The sequence below is a fragment of the Drosophila hydei genome, unplaced genomic scaffold, assembly GCF_003285905.1.
Source record: "Drosophila hydei strain 15085-1641.00,03,60 unplaced genomic scaffold, DhydRS2 tig00008121-arrow-pilon, whole genome shotgun sequence".
NCBI lineage: Eukaryota > Metazoa > Arthropoda > Insecta > Diptera > Drosophilidae > Drosophila > Drosophila hydei.
In genome coordinates, this window is record NW_022045832.1 from 1,763,318 (window position 1) to 1,777,434 (window position 14,117).

Genomic DNA, 14,117 nt, shown 5'->3' on the forward strand with positions numbered 1-14,117 from the left:
GCAAAGCTCAAAACAATAACGCAAAGAAAACAAAACAGTACAATAAAATGAAAATTGCGCGAGAGTGTGTATTTTTGTAATTTTTATGGCAGACTGAACCTGCGCCAAGTGTAAATATTGACAGTTTTTAAAAGCGAATAAATAATAAAACAAAAATGCAACCGAAAAGAAAATGCGTAAATGAATTTCTTTTGTTTACCGAGGGTGCCGTTTGGCAGATTTTGTGGGTTGTTTCATTCCAGATCGTTCCATATATAAGCAACATCTGATTTTTACCAAGTGAACAGCCCTGCGGAATGACACGTATTTTTGGCCGGCGACGATCACCAGGGGATGTAGCTCAGATGGTAGAGCGCTCGCTTAGCATGTGAGAGGTACGGGGATCGATACCCCGCATCTCCAATGAGATTTTTTTTTAAGATTATTTTTATTTTTTAATAAACGAATTTATATTATAATTAAATCAATATAGAATTGGCTTAATGATTTTGTTGAGATAAAGCTGGTTGTTCGGTCGGTTTTAAAAGGAAAACAGAAAGTGAATACAGCATTGTTTATTACCCAGCTGTTCTTCTGATATTTTTAAGGATACAAATATAATTTTATTAAAAATCTTTCATATTGTTATGTTATTTAACTAAGGATTATATTTAAAAAAAAAATATATATATATATATATAGATTTTTCTAAATATAGAACGTATTTCAATGCACCTAATATGAAGAACACCTGGCCGACGAAAACTCGAAGGGGATGTAGCTCAGATGGTAGAGCGCTCGCTTAGCATGTGAGAGGTACGGGGATCGATGCCCCGCATCTCCAACGAGGATCATTTTACTTTAAAAATTTTTTTTTTAATTTTTGTAATAAACACTTTTAATATATAGGATAACTTATGTTTTATAAAATCAAGTAATTTCTATTTTGATTGCTTGGAGAGTAAAGATTAACTGTGTAATTACTAATTAAAGTTGGTTTTTTGGTCGTCTTTTAAGGAAAACAAACAAATTAGCACAGCATTTGTAGTTACACAGCTGATCTTCACATATTTTGAATGATATATAAGTATTTAAATAAAAATCTGTCTTAATGTTACGTTAGTTAACTAAGGATCATATTTAAAAATATATGTATTTATATGTTTTCTTAAATACAGATATATATTGAGCAACTAAAATAAAAAAATCTGTCTCACAGTTCATTAACTGGGGTTGATGTAGCTCAGATGGTAGAGCGCTTGCTTTGCGTGTGAGAGGTACGGGGATTACCGTATAAATTCTTTTGCACTATTTTATATTAATCGGCTTTTAAAGGAAAGCACAAAGTTATTTTTAATTACACAACTGTTCTTGAAGGATATAAAAATATTTAAAGAAAGATCCGTCTTATTGTTACGTTAGTTAAGGATAATAATTTTAAAAATCGTACATATATTTTATAGAAATATATTTTAATTCAACTAAAATAAAAAAAACCATAAAGGGAGGGGATGTAGCTCAGATGGTAGAGCGCTCGCTTTGCATGTGAGAGGTACGGGGATCAACGCCCCGCATCTCCAACGGGTAGACATGTTTTTTGCACTATTTTTAATTTTCATAAATACAAGTTTTTTATTTATAAGAGGAAAATAAATGCGTTTTGATTTCGCACGAAATTATTTTTAATTACAGAGCTGCTATTCAGATATTTTGAAGGATATAAAGATATTTACGTAAGTTCACTAAGGATAATATTAAAATAATTGATATATATTTTTTCTAAATATAGAAATATAAATTCAACTAGAATAAAAAAGCTCTGCCGTCGAATCATTGGGGGATGTAGCTCAGATGGTAGAGCGCTCGCTTAGCATGTGAGAGGTACGGGGATCGATGCCCCGCATCTCCATAAAGGACCAATTTTTACTTTTTTTTTATTTTTGCAGAAAAAAAAATTTGTTTTGTATTAAAGATAAATGTTTATAGAATTTGGTTTCTTTGAGATGATTGACTAATTGCGCAATTTCTGCTTATAGCTGGATACAACTAAATAAAAAAAGGTCCCGAAGGACAATATCCTTGGAGATGCGGGGCATCGATCCCCGTACCTCTCACATGCTAAGCGAGCGCTCTACCATCTGAGCTACATCCCCGTTGTGCGAGTGACCAACTAAGTGGTCAATAAGTGACAAAAATGCAACGCACGTGGCCTAAAAATAGATATAACCATTCAACATAATGACCATGGTCAGCTTTTGTTGAAAACAATGACTATGTAATTGACAAAACTTTCACGCAACACAAAATTATTTTTAGTGGAGTAGAAAATACCTTACAATCCTAAAGTATATGCAGGAAAGAGTCATGTGCATCACAATGATTGCAGACAGATGGTATAATTATAAAGCAATTAAATTCATTTTAGTTTACAAGACAGCGTTAATAACAAAATTAATAATATAATGATACAGAACATTTTTAAATATATAAAATTACAAAATTAAATTGCATATTAAATGTTTTAAGGAGATAAAGGTTAGCTATTTCAGAACTATTTCACAATATTCTTTAGAAATGCATTGAATAAAGCGTCAATAAATATTTAAATATGTATAAGGGTATTAGCCACACATAATTGAACAAATAAACTGCCTACGAATAAAATATACACGTTCAGACCATTTTATTATGCATGAAATGTCAGCAAAGTAGTTTTCAAGAAACTTCAGTAAACCTGAATGGCCAAGAAACGAAATAATGCAAAAAAACTGGTTTATTTGCAAACGTCAAAGTTTTTTACTTGATAACACTAAATCGAATAATAATCTACAATATTAAAAATTTTAGTGACTACAAAAGACGATAATACTTAATCATAAGAAATTAAAATATAAAAAGAAGCGACGGGCTCAACCGGGATTTGAACCCGGGACCTCTCGCACCCAAAGCGAGAATCATACCCCTAGACCATTGAGCCTCATGTGTTGAGGCTCGCACAGTAGTGTTCATAAGCTAGTCATTTATAAAATATAAAATAAAAACCCAAAAATTTATTTATTATGCATCTAACCAGTTTTTGATTTTTAAAAATTCATAGCCCTTTCCCAAAATCCAATTAAATAATGCATAAATCACTGCGTGGCATTGGGTTGCTTTCAAATAGACTATTATTTTCAGTACATACAACTGGGGATGTAGCTCAGATGGTAGAGCGCTCGCTTAGCATGTGAGAGGTACGGGGATCGATGCCCCGCATCTCCAAATAACAGTTCTGTGACTTTTTTTTAAATTATTTTCCTTTTTTGTGTAATTAACTGCGGCAGTGCACATAATTTCCACTTTAATGCACTTGAAATGGACGGCAATTATTTGCATTAGCGTTTTGCGGTCTGTTGTCGCTAAGTAAATGAATAGGAAATGGATGGGTAAGGCTTAGAGAGTTGAAACAGGCGAATAGATAATGAAAGAAGTCCGAACTAAAATATAAACTTTTTTCTTGTTGCAGAAAATAATTAGCTGAGAATATCTGCTCAAGCAGGTAGAGCTACATACTATGATTGTAAAAGTAAATTAATTATTTTCTATATATATCAATAAATCGTTCATTTTAGTCTATGAATAGATCTTTAGCCCCTTATCTATTGACCGCGACCATCAGCCTAGTGGAGAACCCTCGAATCCCAAAATCCACGTTCAGAGTCTGCAACCTGCGCAAATATTTAATTATTCATAACTTTAAACAATCACAACGACGTCAACGTCATGGCATATAACCCGAGGGCTACGCCGGGCCGACGTCTCCAGCCCAAATGCCATTTACGTCTCAACAAACACAACACACAATACAAGGGCTCCGTGCACCAACCCTCGCTGCCTGCCTGGTAATAACATTGTCGTAAAATCATGTTTGGCTTATCGTTATCCCAGCTGGGTAGCCGAGGACAGGACGCAACGTCCCGGGTTGCCAGGATGCGAGTCGCGCGCGCTGCATTTAAATGCCGTTGAAAATGGCGTGAATTATAGTAGCGTAGGTTAAATGCCTTCAGACAGCCGCATAAACTACAACAGCAGAGAAGAGGGCGACCGAGAGAAGGAGGGCGAGAGTAAGCCTTTCGCATCTGACAGGATAGATTTCAAAAACTGTTGAATCTACGTAAAAGTTTTGCCGTCGTCTGCTTTTAATTTTTGTAAAATTATTTGCATTCGCATACGCAACTGAGAAACATAGCTAAAACTACTTTCCCTGCTCCTGTGATCCTTTGCTCCTGTGCTGCTGTGCTGCTAGCTGGCTGTTCGCCTGTTTTCTTGTAATTATCGCCTTTGTTTGTTAGTTGAACTTTTGCCAGGTCTGCCCGCCGGCCAACATACAAAATTAGCGTGGCAAAATTACTCAACAATATTTGCTGCGAAACTTGCCTACTCAAGATGCTGTTGCCGCCGCCGCTACCGCTGCTGCGGCAAAGCAAGCAACATATTGTCCTTGTCGCTGTCGTAATTTTCTAATTGGCCAAAGTAACTGCCAAGTTTTCTCTGCAGCCCAAGCAGCCAACAAGATTTGTGCTTAGTTTCGTTTGCTAATTCAATTTTAATGCTTGATTTCATATTAATTGAAAAATAAATTTCGCTTTCGGCCCAAAGGCTTGAGCTGACATCGGCACATTTCAGAGTTCAGCAAGAAAGTTTAAGCTGAAGAATAAAGATTTACGAAATTTTAGATTTGGCAGAATTACGATATTATATCACAATATCTTTATGTGACATGCAGAAAATCATATCATAGATCTCTAGTCTTTCGCATATGCTCACCTGAACCTTATAGAAATCTAAGTGCATTTTTTTGAACTGCACAAATATCTATTCTATTTGTAATATAGATCTTAGAGAATTATAAAATCTAATTTTTTTTCAATTGATATACGGAGGTAAGCATTACAAACTACCTAGTATAACCCAACAAGTGGAACAAACAATAGGTTTGTTGACGGGTATGATCGACTACATCATACTCGTTCACACTTTATAAGCAGTAGAATAATCTATTCAAATATCATTAATTTCGGGTTTGATTATAGGTCTACCCACCAATATACTCTCTTCATGTCGTGAACGAGCAGAACGGTGTTTTCTATGCTGGCTAATATCCAAGCAATTGCCTTTAGTCTTTTGGGGCAATAATTTCATATGTGGCTTGCCTTTATTAAACTAATAATTTACATGGACACACAATGTCGTTAGGAAGAATTCGGTGTGGCGAGCACACAGAAAACTCGGAGATTTATAAGCTGTCGGCAGGGCAAGGCAAGGCAAGCGTCCTACTCGCATTAAAAATCCAAGTCATAAACATATTTGGAGCGATAAAAAGGTCAGCCGAGCTCCCGCGCCAAATGACCTTTGTGCTCTATGCCCTGCTCTAAGCTGTAAGTAAACTTATTGAATGTCTTAAGTTTTTTACTTCAGCCTCGCCCCAGACTGCCTTCTGCTTGTTTTCATTTCATTTTTATGACAACGTTTAGAAATTGTTGTAGATATATTGTTGCTGCGGCTGCTGCTGCTGTTTGTCTTTCCTTTGGCTGCTTTTGGTCACATTTAGCGCGGCCCCCACCGTATTGACATTTGATCTTTATTTGGGCATGGTCTCTACCCCTACGAGCACTCGTGTGTTGACTGTGTCGCTTTGTTTGTCTGCAGGCATCTTTTTATGACTCGAGTGTGTTTGCCTTTTGGCTTTCTGTATGCCATAAAGAAAGCACAAAAAATCGAATACAAGTTCTAGAAATCAAACTTCCACAACGGTCGCTGTAGTAGGGGGAAGAGTATGGGGGAGGCCAGCAATATGAGGTCATCTATTATGAACGCTTGCTCAACTGGCTTAAGAAGCCTTTAAGCAAATACAAATTTTGCACTTGCCTTGTGGAATGTTCAGCTTGCAGCGACAGTTGAATTTTTCGTCGATCTTCGAATTTTCATTTCTCAAAGATTTTTCTATAATTTTCGAAAGATGCAATTCAAAAATATTTGACTTACGTATTTGACTTAGATATATAAAAGACGTATATATCTTGTCTGGCAAGTTACAATACGTATATTATTGTTTGGCAGCAGATATTTAAATGTTTAACAGAAAAAGTTTAATTTATAGAATTTGTATTCCATTTAGCGTTAACTTTGAATAACATTTCTTTTATATTAAACGATTATATTTACCATAGTATCAAGCATTAAAAATTAAGACAAATAATAATCTATATTATTAGGACATCATGATTCGAACAATCGCCTACACAACGCTCATCTACTCTGCCAAATAAATAAATAGTTCCTGAAGGGCATTATAAATGTATATTATATATAGGTATATAGTAAATATAGGTATAAATATATTAAAAGTTTTTTTTTACATTTTTATTTAGCAAACATTTGTCAATGTTATTGTTATTTAAATATATATTTAAATATATAAAACATTTAAATATATAATACATTTATATATTCTTGGTTTTAAATACTCTGTTTTAAGTACTTTTTTGTAAATATTCAATACATATGTACAAAAATATAATGTTATAAAAATTAAAATGAAGAGAATAGATTCTCTGCCTATGACAAAAACAAAGCACACTTTAGCAAATAACTTAAATATATCACAAGGAAGTAAATAGTATTTTTATATATATATTTTTATATATATATTTTTAAATATATTTTTAAATATATTTTTCTTTATATATATTTTTATATATATATTTCTATATATACATTTTTTATACATGTTATATGTATATATATTTTATTTACAATTAGTGTTTATTATTAATAATTAAAAGTTACTAAAAACTATACATTTTTAACATTTAAACAATTAAATATTTATTAAACAAATGACAATGATCAAAAACAAGAAAAACTTAAATATATATTAAAATATTTACAATTTTTTAAACATAAACAATTTAACAAAAAAAACTTAAATGTATTCACCATTTGCACTACACTTCACACTGCACTGACCTAGTCCAGGTCGTGAACTTGACTGATCGCCCACAGCTGCTGCTCGCCCTTTTATACCCAAAAGTCACTCAAATGGCGACGCCAGCAGAGCTCATGAGCGCTTTTTGAGTGAGAAGAGCCAGCTATATGCACACCACTTCTCATTCTGATCGGGAATATTTATGCTATGCATATATACTTCACTGTTTTTTCCTCCTGCTGTTGAGCACTCTTATTACGTTTTTACTCATTTTACATGCTGTAAAAGTCAGACAAATATATGCAACTATATAAACAGCTACTGATCATGTTGATCACATATATATTCAAGTTTCCAGCTCATAAATGCTGAGATCGACGCGTTCACACACACGAACAGACGGGCATGCGAACGGACGGACGGACGGACGAACGGACTGACAGACAGACAGACGAACAGAGCTAAATCGACTCGGCTTGTCGTCTTTTCTATGAAGCCACGCCCACCAGGCGCATTTCCTGACTTGTGTCATTTTATAGCTATTCCACATATCAGCACACAGTGGAGGCAGATCAGGGCTATACTATTTCTTCTGTGGCATTGTTTGATCACATTTTGCGGCTGCTGATTTTCATCAGGAATGAACGCATTTCCCACTGCCTGTTTAGCACTTGTTATTTGAAAAGTAAAAGAAACTATGCTTATGAACTATACATATATATATAAGTAAATATGTACGAAGTAAAAGCTCTGCTATAGTCTTTAGCACTTTGTCCACCCACTAACCAAGACAACCTGATTGCTTGACGACTTATTAAAGGCTGCAGAAGTGAATTATTGTAAAGAGTTAATCTGATCATTATCCTATCCAAGCCCAAGAACTAGCATTTAATGTGCACTAATTTCAAGTCAACGCCACATTTCACTTCAACTAAAGGACTACGCACACACAAGACAGCTTAATCAAATCAGAGCAGCTAAATGGCTGGAGATACCCTCATAAATATGTCAATTAATGGCACGCCCCGGCAGAGCGGTGCAGGTCTCTTATCGCAATGAAGACATAAACGCCGTGATATCAATTTATGTCAACGCAAATGGGACGGATTGCGATGGAGCGTGAGCGGGTCTAGTCCTTGTTTAATATATGCGCAGCCACTTGACTGCCCGGGAACATGTGTCAACGAATCTTAAGTGGAGCTTATGAAACTATTAAAAGGCACAGACAACGAGCAGCACATGTCTCTGTCTGGTGTCCCTTACAACAAGGCAAACAAATACACACGAGTGTCCCACACATGTTGTAGGAGCGGGGGTAATTAGTTTACTACACGCTTGAGGCGTGCCTGCTGCCAGGCCGAGGCTGCCCGCACAGTATCTACTGCCAGGAGTTCGCCTTTGCCCGTTATGAATAATTCAGTCTATGGGCAAAAACTTTGACCAGCTGGCTAAAGGTTGAGATGGCCGCAAGAAGGCAACCGCAAGTCGAAAGAACAGGAAGAAGAAGAAGAAGCAGAAGATACGGCACACAGCTTTCAGCTTTCATTGCTGTCGAGTCATAATCAGTGCAGAGCTCTTAAACGCAGATTACTCATACGCACGGTTGCCGGCGAGCATTCATTATTTAGCTGCTCAGTCTGACAGCTCAATAAAGAAATGTTGCTAATGTTAATTGCTTTTGTGCCGCAATGTCATTTGCATAATTTCCTTTAAACAATAAGAATCTAATTTGCCTGTCTCGCCTTTGCCACGCCACTTAAATATATAATTTCTTGTTAAATTCATAATTGTTAATTTTGTTGTGGCCACATTTGCCCGCTGCTTCTTCTGTTTCGTGTTCTTTTCTTTGGCCGGGCTTAACTTTAATTAAGAGACAAGTTTATTTTCTGGCCACGCGCATTCAAGGGTTGGTCGCCGAGTGGGCCAAGGGCTAGCACAACTACTTCTATAATGGCCAACAAGATGATGACAATTAAGAAAACGACCAAATGAGTTTAGTTGTAGGTTGAGTATTTATTTACCTATTTATTTTACCTATAATGTAAGGTAAGTTTATGATGGCAATTCATGATTACTATTATATGCTTTTTAGTTCTTTGTTTTATTTGGAGAAATCTACATGGGATATAGATTACAGGAGTTACTTATCAAGAATCAGACTTAACTTTTCAACTGTTTCGGATACGCTGAATCAGAATTTTAAAATTAGAAAAAAAAGAAAATATATAAAAAATAGAAAAAAGTAAAAAAAATTTTAAAAATATTTAAATAAATTAAAAAAATATACACAAGTAGAAAAAACATAAAAAAAAAACATAATAAAACTATGCTCTTTGGGAGTATATTTGACATCCTATTAAATAAGGCATGCTTTTTTATTGACAACAGAATTTCAGTATCTGAAAGTACTCCTCGTGCCCTTCTAAGCAGTTTTGAAATTTTTAGAAAATCTATTTTCTTAAAATTGTTTTTCACTAAACTATGAAGGCTTATTGAAAGATTCTCGTGTCTATGCGAGAGAGAGAGAGAGTAAAGAGGACGAAAGAAAAACATTGTTGATTCTAGTTGGATTCTTGTTAGAATTTAGTTAGATTTGGCTGTTCAACTTATTAGCAAAGCATAGTCTGATGATTGTTCGCTAATTTTAGCCAAATGTTGTTGCCCTTTCAATACTAACTAAGCCGTCTCAACTACTTAACCTATGGATTAAAAGAACTAAGCTCTTTAATATTAATTCGACTATCTCGATAGTTGTGCACTCAAAAGTCCTTTACAGCACAGTCTACTCGCATAGGAAGATTTCTGTTCACACAACACTTAAAATTAATGGCTTACTATTTGCATAACAGCTGCATGGCATTTGGTTATTTTACTTCCAAATTTGACAACTCGAAAAAAGGTAAGCAAACCATTTGGCAACTCCACTGGCCCCACAGCTGGCCCGAGCAATTGGATTGTTGGTAAACACACAAACCTTTTGTAACTCATTCGCGACAGTTTCTCCCCAGAGCTGCTGTGGCCATTGTCGTTGCTCTGCAGCGCACTGTGACATATGAGTCGAATATGTTGCAAATTCAATATTTGCCAACAATTTTGCAGCATTTCTTGTTCTTTTTTTTCCTTTTTGGTTTCTGGCAACATTTTTGCTTCTTTGTTTTGTATTTTTTTTCCACATGTCCGAAACGACAGTTGTAACAAGCAAACAGACCAACAACAACAACAACAACAACAACAACAAGAACGAAAACAACGGCTGTTCATCGTAAAAAAAGAAGAAGAATGTTTAAAGCAAATAAAATCATTTGATGCATCACACAGAGCTGATATATAAGAAGCGATACAAAGATGGAGTAGACAATGAATTTCTAGTACCCTTCTATTTATTACATAATTTTTTTTTATTAAAAGTTATAATAAAATAAATAAAAATGATAGGAAAAATAGGAAAATAATAAAATGTATTTTTGTATGAAATTTTTATTTTTTTTTTTTTATAAATTTAATAATTAAATTTATATTTTTATAATTATATAAGACCATTCCTATTAAATTTATTATTTAAAAGAGTTAAAGTTACTGGATTGTTCGACTCGGAACTTCTATATAAAATATATTTTATATATATCTTTATGAAATATATATTATATATATATATATATATATATATATATATATTATATAAATAAAATATATATATATATATATATATATATATCAAAAAGTTCTGGATAAAATTTCAAAGAGTAAGCCTGATAGGAGCTCTAAACCAGAAGACGATAGATGTGGGCAATACTACAGAGGGTTATCCGTGTGTGGTTCTTGATCTTGCAAACTTTTTTTAATTTTCAATATATTACCGATTCCAGACATTGCAAATCAGCAAGTGGATATACCTATAGTTATACGTTCATTACATTTACACTGCGTACGGTAAGCAAATGTGTTGCCTTTATTTCGGGTGGGCAGAATCCACATTTCCGGTTTCATATGGTTTCATATCGCCGCAGGGCAACTCTGCAACTGACCGGCCGGCCGGGCCTCTGCCGCTGTCCTTCGGTCGCCTTTAACGTGTGCTTTGTTTAACGAATCGTGCAAATGCGGGTGGAATTGGAATACGCCCAGCCCCGTGGGGCGATGAGCAGTTTATTTTTCACATTTCTGTGCATTTATTTGATTACGCTGAGTATTTTATTTTTCAATAAACACGCGAAACACAAAAAACAAGAAACGAAACTGGCGCCGCTCATTAAATTTTGATTGTTTCTTGGCCATGAAAATCACAGCAAAAGTTTTAGCTGTGCGCCAGCAATCACACAACTACTACGGCAATAACAAACAACAACAAATTATGCTGATGGCTACATAATGGCCAGAGCCTTGCGCGAAGCCCCTTGCTGCCTCATTGAAACTTTGGCGTCTAAACAGCAGAAAAACTGACTCGTGACTGGCTGAAATCGCTTTAGGCATTTCCCAAAAATGATGATAATTAGCCGAAAAACCGCCAACCAGCCAGCCAGCCAGTCAGCCAACCAACGACAAAAAGTAAAAGTCAAATCAAAAACTAAACAAAAGTGCCAAGGAAGCGACGTCTCCTGGGCGGAGTGTCAGTGGTGTCCCAATGTGAAAATTAACTTGTAAACGCTTACAAAAATTGGCCGAGCTGGCAGAGACCAACACCCATAACCGTGTCCAGGAGCCGTCTAGCGTCTGCCGTCTGGCGTCTCCCGGGACTCTGGACTAACGATTTACAATCAAACGAAGCGCCAAAGTCAAAATAAAAACTTTTGCATTTTATTTCGAGTTTTGATATTTGCGCAGATTTCTTGCTCGCTACTTTCGAGTGCGATTAAATTTGTTTTAATGGTTTTTGTTCTTAGCCTGCTCTGGCTGTGTGTTGGCTCAGTGTTGGGGGCGCAACACTTAAAGTTTGTTTTTTAATGGCCGCAGCTTTGGTGGAGCATTGTGGTTGCCGGGGCCTCCTAATTGCCGCCACACAAACAAACCGCTTAAGGGCGTTAAAGTCTTTAAGAATTCAAGTGCTAAAGCGATTTGTCTTAATCGAGCAAACTTCTCTCAAAGGTATTTTGATTGATTTCATTTATGATTTAATGCCAGTTTTTGTACCCGTCAAGACAAAAGAATTTTATAGCAGTTTCATTTCAAATCGCTAAATAGACTTATGACACTTGAACAAGTTTGGTGCTGTGATGGGCTTCAATAAACAATATTTCAACAATGAAAAATTAAAAAAAAATTTGTAAGTTTTTAAATTGCTATCTCCAACATTTTTTTCTGAGCTTTAATTTTAGCTTCTAAAAATTTAAAAATGTTCAATATTATAATAATTTAAGCATTTTTGAAAAATATTTAAAAATCTTAAATATATATGATTGATAATTAAATATTTTTCATATAATTTAGGTATTTATGTAAAGGGACATTCTGAATCTGTCCTTATTATCTAAATATTTATAAATATTTTATATATATTTAATAAAAATTTATATTATTATATTAGTTAATAACTTTTAATTTGCTTTATGGTATTTTTTATTAAAATTAAAATATATTTACATATATTATTTATTTATTTCTCGAAATAGCTATAAATCTCATTAAAAGTTAGTCAGTCCGCAATAAAGAATTTAAATACTGAGACTAAACTAAATTATGAATTATTATGAATATTATATATAAATATATTTACGAATTGCTTTTTTTAGCTGTCAACCAAATAGAATTAAAGCCAAGTATATTCATATATATAAGCTAAAATATATCTTTTTTGCTTCATAAATTTGGCTTGAGTCTTACATTTCAACTGTGGCTTTTGGCAAACAATAACAAACGAATTTCTGTAGTTAAATAATTTTGCTATCAACGTCGTCACACGCTGTCCAGTTTTGGCCAGCTTAAGACACTCCTGCCCCACCTTCTGTCCACCTTTGTCACACAGACCTAAGCTTATGCCGAGTTGCATGTCCAGAGCCAGTCCCTTAGCTCCAACTTCAGCTACAGCTCCAGCACCAGCTGGATGCGGTCCAAGTAACTATAACATTTAAGCAGCTTTGCCCAAGTTGTGCGCCATTTGATAGCTATGAAGAGTTAAAAATGAATTTTATATAAATGTTTTTTCATATAGAAGAAGAAAAGCAAGAGACGGCAGTGCTTGACTATGATATACGCTGTGGCTCGCTTTGAGTTGAAGTTACACAGATTCGGGCTTATTTCTTTACAGACATGAAACGAAGGCTTAGATTTCGACATGGAACAAGGCTCCAACTTAATATGCTCTTTTCGATGTGTACAGGGTATTAAATGAAGGAATTTGCGTTGCACAAAAAAAGGCAAGCATTTTATTTTTATGGCAGGCAACTAACAAGGTTCAGTGGCAGTTGACTAAATCATCTAAGGATTTGCGTTTATCACAAGGCAGCCAAAGCAGTTGGTGTCGCCTCGCCCGACTGTCTGTCTTCGTGTCCAGGGGCACCTTTTGGCGACAGGAAATTGAAAATTTCCACTAGATGAGCTGAGCAGTAAAAGAGTGCGTGGCATGTGTGGCATGTCAGCGATGCCAGCTGAAGCGCACCCAAGGGCCAATAACATTTACGCTAATTTGATAATCTGCACACGCACAAGGGTTGCGCCAAAGTCAAAACATTTGCATAGCCAAGCAATTGAGAGGACGCGCCGTGAGGACGGGTAGCCATAACAGACGCACCTAATTGGCTGCAATGGGACCCGAGGGAGTCCTTGCTGACCAGGCTGAGCTTGCCGCATGCCACAGCAAACTGTTTCCAATCCCTTGCACATTATCAGCGCGTTATCATCGCATTCTTTCCACTCTTGAGCGCGTCCGGCTTTTGGCTGGCAATTCTCTTGCGGTCAGCGAGTTTATTATTTGGCCTTTTATTTTATGCTGGCTTATCTGTTTTGTTAATGCCACATTGTTGTTGTTGTTGTTGCAGAAGCTGTTTTTGCTACGCTCGCTCCAAATCGCCTTCGTAATCGCTTTTACACGCTTGACTTCAACTGGAATTCGCTGCGGGTTTTTGATATCCCATTTCATTTTCTTCTTGTTATTGTAGTGGGTTAGGCAAATAAATACAATATATATATATATTATATTAGTTAAATTTAATTATTAAGTCTTGAGCGAAATTTGATTTTC

The 14,117-nt window shown here is 35.4% G+C and overlaps 7 non-coding genes across 7 annotated transcripts; 5 read left to right on the plus strand and 2 right to left on the minus strand.

The window, feature by feature from the left end:
* Positions 1-329: 329 nt before the first annotated feature.
* Trnaa-agc lies at positions 330-402 on the plus strand. The gene has a single exon. It is a non-coding gene; the product is annotated as a tRNA-Ala (tRNA).
* A 348-nt stretch (positions 403-750) lies between these two features.
* On the plus strand, positions 751-823 carry Trnaa-agc. Its single transcript has one exon. It is a non-coding gene; the product is annotated as a tRNA-Ala (tRNA).
* Positions 824-1,486: 663 nt separating this feature from the next.
* On the plus strand, positions 1,487-1,559 carry Trnaa-ugc. The gene has a single exon. It is a non-coding gene; the product is annotated as a tRNA-Ala (tRNA).
* Positions 1,560-1,815: 256 nt separating this feature from the next.
* Positions 1,816-1,888, plus strand: Trnaa-agc. Its single transcript has one exon. It is a non-coding gene; the product is annotated as a tRNA-Ala (tRNA).
* A 171-nt stretch (positions 1,889-2,059) lies between these two features.
* Positions 2,060-2,132, minus strand: Trnaa-agc. The gene has a single exon. It is a non-coding gene; the product is annotated as a tRNA-Ala (tRNA).
* Positions 2,133-2,884: 752 nt separating this feature from the next.
* On the minus strand, positions 2,885-2,956 carry Trnap-ugg. The gene has a single exon. It is a non-coding gene; the product is annotated as a tRNA-Pro (tRNA).
* Positions 2,957-3,167: 211 nt separating this feature from the next.
* On the plus strand, positions 3,168-3,240 carry Trnaa-agc. The gene has a single exon. It is a non-coding gene; the product is annotated as a tRNA-Ala (tRNA).
* Positions 3,241-14,117: the final 10,877 nt, after the last annotated feature.